This window comes from Mandrillus leucophaeus, unplaced genomic scaffold (assembly GCF_000951045.1).
Source record: "Mandrillus leucophaeus isolate KB7577 unplaced genomic scaffold, Mleu.le_1.0 Scaffold295, whole genome shotgun sequence".
In the NCBI taxonomy this organism is placed as follows: domain Eukaryota; kingdom Metazoa; phylum Chordata; class Mammalia; order Primates; family Cercopithecidae; genus Mandrillus; species Mandrillus leucophaeus.
In genome coordinates, this window is record NW_012103087.1 from 1,565,884 (window position 1) to 1,573,296 (window position 7,413).

The window sequence follows — 7,413 nt, forward strand, 5'->3', positions numbered from 1 at the left end:
ATATTTAACAAACCTGCACGTTGTGCACATGTACCCTAGAACTTAAAGTATAATAATAATTAAAAAAAAAAAAAAAAACTCAATCTAGCCATTTACTAGTAAGCAACCTTGGGAAAATTATTCAATTTCCTGGCACTTCAACTAAGGAAACTGATTTAAAACAAGTATAACACTGCTTTGTAAAACAGATTTCATAAAAGCTATCTCATATCTCAAGCTTTTTATTTCATAAAAGCTACAACATATTATGTTGTAAGGATTAAATGATATGAAAAGTACTTAATATAGTTTCTGGTACACAGCATATTAGTTCCTTAGTTTACTAGCAACTAAAGATAATTTTTTGGCATGTGGGCTACTGGTACGAGCACTTAGCAACTCCTTTTATTCTACAGTTAACCATTTTGGTTAAGATAAATCGACCACCACCATTTTCTTGAATTTGTAAGGATATAAATAAATATATATACACACATATAATCACTTTTAAAAATAAAAGTGATTTATATCCACAGTTTTAATAATTTTTTTTTTGAGACATGGTCTCACTCTGTTGCCCAGGTTGGAGTGCAGTGGTGTGATCACGGCTCACTGCAGCCTCGACCTCCCAGGCTGAACCCAGCCTCCAGAGCAGCTAGCAGTACAGGTGTGCCACCGCACCTGGCTAATTTTTTGTAGAGACGAGGTCTCATTATGCTGCCCACACTGGTCTCAAACTCCTGGGCGTAAGCGATCCTCTCACCGTGGCCTCCCAAAGTGCTGGGATTATGGGTATGAGTCACTGCACGTGGCCTAACAATAAAAACTTAATTCTTACCTTAGATGAAATGATCCGGTTATCTATAAATTTCTGAGGTGTGTAAAGGCCATTCTGAGGAAACCTGTTGGCTACGTAGATGGTTCTTGTGTCACTCTGATGTGGTGGGTCAAAACCCTAAGACCAGCCAAGCAAGAGAAAAAGAAATACGAGTCAACCAGGTTAGTTATGATACTTTACTGTTAGCTTTATTTAACTGGTCAGATTACATACATTACTATTGCCCTTAAAATGCATACAGACTCAATCTATTTAATTAGAAGAGCTATGCCACCTATTTTTTTCTTTCACAAGTAAACAGGTACATTATCTCCAGATAGAAACTTAACTAGGTAATGCCGTTAGTAATGTAAAACAGTTCATTCTGTCAGAAATACTCCTATATTGAAAAAAAAAAAAATCTCATGGGAGACCTATAGAAGTATTTGAGGACAAGTTTTCTATCCCTACTGCATTCCTTCCCTTTCATTTCTGTGGATGGATTTCTACTCAAGTGATGTGGAAGTCCTGTGTAGCTACAGCCCAGTAAACACCTACCACATCTGATGGCAAAGGTTTATATTTATTTCACTTTTCCCATCACCAGACTGACTTGGTTGCAAAGAGCTTTGTTCCCAGATGACTTACAGTACGTTAGGTAGGATCTTGCCCAGACTCATTCCACACAATTACTTATTGGTGCCATTATAGTATCAATTGACTTACTGAAATATAGATATGAATACGCTGTAATTCCTGGCCTTCAGGAACTCATATTCTGACCTCAAATTTAGAAGACCATCTGTCAAGGCATATTAGTAATCATCTCCAGTAGAAAAGATTCCACGGGTGACAAGAATACTGAAACTTTATCCTCAGAGGACTGTACTATCTTCCACAGTTGCAAGTGAATCTTCAAGACAACTTTAACATTCGACATACTGTCTAGGGGTTTGAAAAATTAGAGGAAAAAAAAAAAAACCAGACTCTTTTGGCAGATCCTGGGAACCCACTGATAGGCTGAAAGCAATATACAAATGAAAGACTTTCTTTCTTTGGTTCTAACAGGCAAATGATTCAAAATTCCTTAGGTTTCTTTCTTTTTTTTTTTTTTTTAAATAGTGGTCATGGGCTATAAAACTTGGTATTCATAAGCTACGATAATCCATTTTTAGATATTAGTAAAGGCTCTAATTTAGTAACCTACTAAGAAAGTACTCTGGCTGCCATTCAATGCTTAGCATCCCTGTAACATTTCCATTAAGCACAGACATACACAGACAGTGGGAGATCCCATGTAAGCTAGAGGGATATTTTGCTTAGTTCACTGGAATATTAAGTGTTATGTATGGTATTCAACTGTTATTATTCTTGGTTTTAAACTTTTATTCTGTGATCTCAGAAACAGCTAGTACAGGACTGTACAAATGCATTTGTACGCATCATAACAAACATGTTTATCTGTTCAGACTATTTAAAGTCCTAAGATTTTTCTACCCTGCTTTTGCAACACTTTGCAATAGTGATGAACACACTTTGTAGGTGTGAAGATGGCATTATGTGTCTGATTTCAAAATAGGTCTCTTCAATGAAAAAATATGGTGGCATAAATATTTATTTTCCTCATAAAGTGTCTTTAAAATTTTTCACAATTTGGCAAATAAATGAATAAGTGAACAAATGAATGAACAAATAGTTTCAAGGCTACTCCTTTAGTCTAGGACTGTATTTCTCAAAAGAGGTTCACAGGAAGTTTACCTATAAACAGGTATCTGGAGCATTAGACTGCAGGGAGGCATATTTATTCAGCATCTGCTTTGTAAACATGTTAACATCTCCCCCCCATACACTAGCTCCTGCCTCTTCATATGCTTTCTGCCATCTTTCTCTCCAGCATCACTCTGCTTTCAGCTTAACTCAACAGATTCAGATGGACACCTGTTTAAGAGCCTATTAAAACAGATAAAATGTTACTAACATGTTATTACTTCTCTTTAACACTAATTTAAACACTGATTTATAGCTTCTGGGATTTTTTTTAAAAAAGAAAGTAAATTTCAGGGCCTCAAACAATACAGAAATCTTTAAGATGTCAAGAAAACTGAGACTGAGAACCACTTAAAGAAAATTTTAATTTTTTGCTAAATTCTCACCAAGACTGGAATTTATGTACATCTAAAGTTAAGAAACAAAAACCAAAGGACCCAAAGTAACAGCAAGATAACTACAGCAATACCTCAGTTATGACTAGAATTTCTATCAACATATAAATGCACATAATTTACATGAAGCAAATGCTCATCATTTCCCATTTATCTCTACTGGATGGATAAGAACCAATGACCACATACTAAAATTCTGGAACTCCTGAAGGTTCTAAAATTATTTCAAAGGGATATATTAAAATGTTCCCCCTGGCTGGGCGCGGTGGCTCACGCCTGTAATCCCAGCACTTTGGGGCGCCGAGACGGGCGGATCACGAGATCAGGAGAGTGAGACCGTCCTGGCCAACATGGTGAAACCCCATCTCTACTAAAAATTTAAAAATTAGCTGGGTGTGGTGGTGGGCGCCTGTAGTCCCAGCTATTTGGGAGGCTGAGGCAGGGGAATCGCTTCAACCCGGGAGGTGGAGGTTGCAGTGAGCCGATATTGTGCCACTGCGCTCCAGGCTGGCAACAGAGCAAGACTCTGTCTCAAAAAAAAACCAAAAAAATATATATATATGTTATACATTAAACCGAATTTTAAAAATCCTATAGAGCATTTCTATATTCCAATTAAAAATAAGATGACAAATCTAAAAGGAGAATGACAAACTTTTCTGTATTTCCAATGATGATACAGTATCTACTTATGCATTCTGAGGTTTTTCATTAATTCACATAATCTCATCTAATCATATTATAGTCAATGGCATGCATTTGTGGGGATGTACGTGTGTTATTTTCTTTCATACGCAAAACAGTTAAATTTAATATATGTGTCTATTGTATAAATATGGCCAAATGTCCCTTACGGAAATTAAACCTGTAACTTCAGTTTATTAATATTTAATATCAACTTTGCTGCAACAAATTAAACTAGCCACAACCTAAATAAAAATAAAAGAACAAAACTATCCAAAAATGAAGAAAGTGATTTAGAGCAGGATCGATAAATGGGCTTCAGGTCTCTGAATCCCTGAAATTGTGTGTAAATTTGCATATATGTGCATTTTTCTGATAAGCGTGTACATAGGTTTCAAGAGCTGTGCATGATGAAAAGAAGCTTAAAAGTACTTAACTTAAAATCGTGCTTTGTAATTAGTTCTCTAGCTTGAAATTCTACATTTAAAACTACCTCAAGAGAATCTTTATGTTTCAGTGATACCTTTATCTTCTTTAACAGGAATCAAAACAAGTTATTAACAAAATTATCTGTGTAACTACATGTTTAGTACGAAGTTCAAGCATATTTTCACACTATTTCTAGTAAGCATTGTCAGCAATTCTATGACACTGGAGAGGAAATATAATTTGAACTCCCTAATCACTAGGTCAAGGCTACATGCCAAGGTTCAGAAACCTTTGGCACATAATACATTTTCTCTTGTTATCCTAGGTTACTCATTCACACTCTCAACCCCTTGATGCTTGCCTGCTCCTTTCTTCTCTGATTTTATCTTGTCCCGGGCAAAGGAACTGAGATAGATTAATGCTATTCCAACTACCATGGTTTAATGTTAATGTCTACTAAAAAGTAGAGTTTAGGTATTGTAGGCACACAAATTTAAACTATGAAAGCTATTACAGTCTTAAAAATTATGAAATTCAAAATCCCTTTTTTTCCTTACTGGATTTGTGAGCATAGGTTAAAGCCATAGGTACTAAAAAAAAAAAATTGTGGGGAATATTTAAAAGGGGAAAAGTCTCATGATGGCGGATAGGGGAAGAACTGTTAATACAGAAGACAGGATTGATTTGAACGAGACTCCTCTTGTAACCAAACTGAATGAGACCTGGAGAAATCAAACCAGCAAACAGCTATATGAATTTTAGGAGGAGGTCTCTGGCATAAAACAATACTTAGGAATGAATCTCAACATTTTCAATTGTAGGCCAAGTATATTAGCCTCTTCATTATCTTAAAATCCCAAAGATTTTGTAAGCATTACAAATAAAAGAGCTAAGAAGAGACTAAAACTACAGTTATGAATAATTTAATTAGTCATACTTCTTTAATATAACTAAGAAAACATCATCCTTAGAGTTCACAGCGCTTTCTAGCATTCCTACATATGATCTATTTGCTCTATGACAGAAAGAAAAAGCATCAAAACAAACAAAAGACCTCAAAACAACAAAAACAAAAAGCAGCTTCAGGGTCAAAACTGTAATACCATTAGGTTATTAAAACAAACGAACAGAATTTTATTTAGATCGCATGCATGACAGAAAGTGATTTTTGTTGGCTATATGTTTCAAAGTATACAGGCACATGAAAATGCCTAGGGAAAAAAAATACCAATGCTTCTGGGGAGGAATTATTTAACGTCTTTTACTGAAACCTACAAAGTTAATTGTGAATTACTGTTTCCTAGACATAAACTTTCAATAAAACATACCTATTCAGTAACATATACCTATATAAAGGTACCATTAGGGCAAGATAATGTGACACAGTTAACAGACCAGAGTAAGGTGACAGAGAAAAGCTTAAAACGCCCACAATGTAAACAGTTGTAATTTATCTTAGCTTTTTGCTTTGTATTACATAACTTTCACTTCAGGATTTAAGTTAGTTTGCCATCTATCAGACCAGTCTGGTCTTCCAAGAGCTCCAGCTTAGTGCAGGGGTGAGTTGGGACTGGATTTTTCAAGTTGTAGGATATAAAATCTAGTGTAATCTTAACGAAAGATAACTCAAAAACTCTCAAATCATTTGCCAAAGTTTTACGAAAGGTTGCTCATTTCTTTGTTATAACATTACTTCCCAAACTTGATTTCCTATTCCAATGTTGGCTCCAGCAAAAGCCTACTCATCCTTCATTTTTCAGCTTAAGAGTTTCCTTCTCAATGGAGCTTTAGCTGATGCCCCTCATTCCCCAGAGACAAAGGCAGGCATGTGTTATGTACTACTCTCACCAAACCTTTTATACAGTCCCAGTATAGATTTCATTACACTCAATTGTAATTACTTATCTCTGTAACTATCTCCCCCTCCAGACTGTAAGATTCTTTTGAGATCAGGTCTTGCTCTGTCACCCAGGCTGGAGTGCTAGTGGTGTATTCACGGCTCACTGCAGCCTCGACTTCCCAGGCTCAAGCGATCCTTCTCATATCAGACTTCTGACCAGCTGGGACTACAGATACACACCACCATGCCCAGCTAACTTCTTAAATTTTTTGTAAATATGGGTCTCACTGTGTTGCCCAGACTGGTCCCAACCTCTTGGGATCAAGCAATCCTCCTTCCTCAACCTCCCAAAGTGCTGGGATTACGGGTGTGAGCCACTGTGCTCAGATTGTGTCAGATGTCTGACACAAATTAATTCTTTAAAGAATATTTACTCAATGGATTAAATTCTCTAGTTTTCACATTCTAAGTTTGGTTTTAAAACATCACTAAAGGCCGGGCACGGTGGCTCACGCCTGTAATCTCAGCACTTTGGGAGGCTGAGGTGGAAAAATCACCTGAGGTCAGGAGTTCGAGACCAGCCTGTCCAACATGGTAAAACCCCATCTTTACTAAAAACACAAAAAATTAGCCGGGTGTGGTGGTGCATGCCTGTAATCCCAGCTACTTGCAAGGCTGAGGCAGGAGAATTGCTTAAACCTGGGAGGCGGAGGTAGCAAGTGAGCCAAGATTGCACCACTGCACTCCAGCCTGGGTGACAAGAGCAAAACTCATCTCAAAATAAATAAATGAATAAATACATAAATATAAAATATCACTAAAATGTCAGCCAGGCATGGTGGCTCACACATGTAATCCCACAACTTTGGGAGGCCAAGGCAGGCGGATCACTTAAGCCAGGAGTTCGAGAACAGCCTGGGCAACATAGGAATACTCTGTCTTTACAAATAAGTAGAAAAATTAGCCGGGTGTGGTAGCATGTGTCTATTGTCCCGGCTATTCGAGAGACTGAGGCAGGAGGGTCACTTGGGCCCAGGAGGTCAAGGTTGCAATGAGCCATAATCATGCCACTGCACTCCAGCCTGGGCAGCAGAGTAAGACCCTGCTTCAAAAAATAAAAAATAAAAATAATAAACAAATGTCTACCAAACTGAATTTAACTTTTATGTTATTTAATTTGGAAATGGAAAAAACGTAAAAGTGATACTGTAGAGTGAAATATACCATTACTAGTATAAGAAGGGCTAGCAGGAAACTTTTTATTCTGGTGTTCCTAGAAATGTCTTATTCTTCTCAAAGCTATTTATTACAGTTTTACAGTTGGTGGGGATCCATTCCTGAATGTCAAAGAAATCAACTTCCATTAGGGGAATACAAATCAAAACCACAAGGATATAACACTTCACATCCATTAAGATAGTAATTACAAAGACAAATCAAAACAAAAAAACCAAAAAACCCCACAAAACAGAAAAAAACTATTGGCAAAAATATGGAGAAAC

The 7,413-nt window shown here is 36.7% G+C and overlaps 1 protein-coding gene across 1 annotated transcript in view; it reads right to left on the reverse strand.

The window, feature by feature from the left end:
* The window catches only part of ATP11B (ATPase, class VI, type 11B), a 114,563-nt gene extending 113,634 nt beyond the window's left edge, over positions 1 to 929 (reverse strand). The window contains exon 1 of the mRNA XM_011986161.1: positions 818 to 929. The gene's annotated coding sequence lies outside the window, so the exon portion shown is untranslated. The remainder of the gene's footprint in view (positions 1 to 817) is intronic.
* Between the last annotated feature and the right edge of the window lie 6,484 nt (positions 930 to 7,413).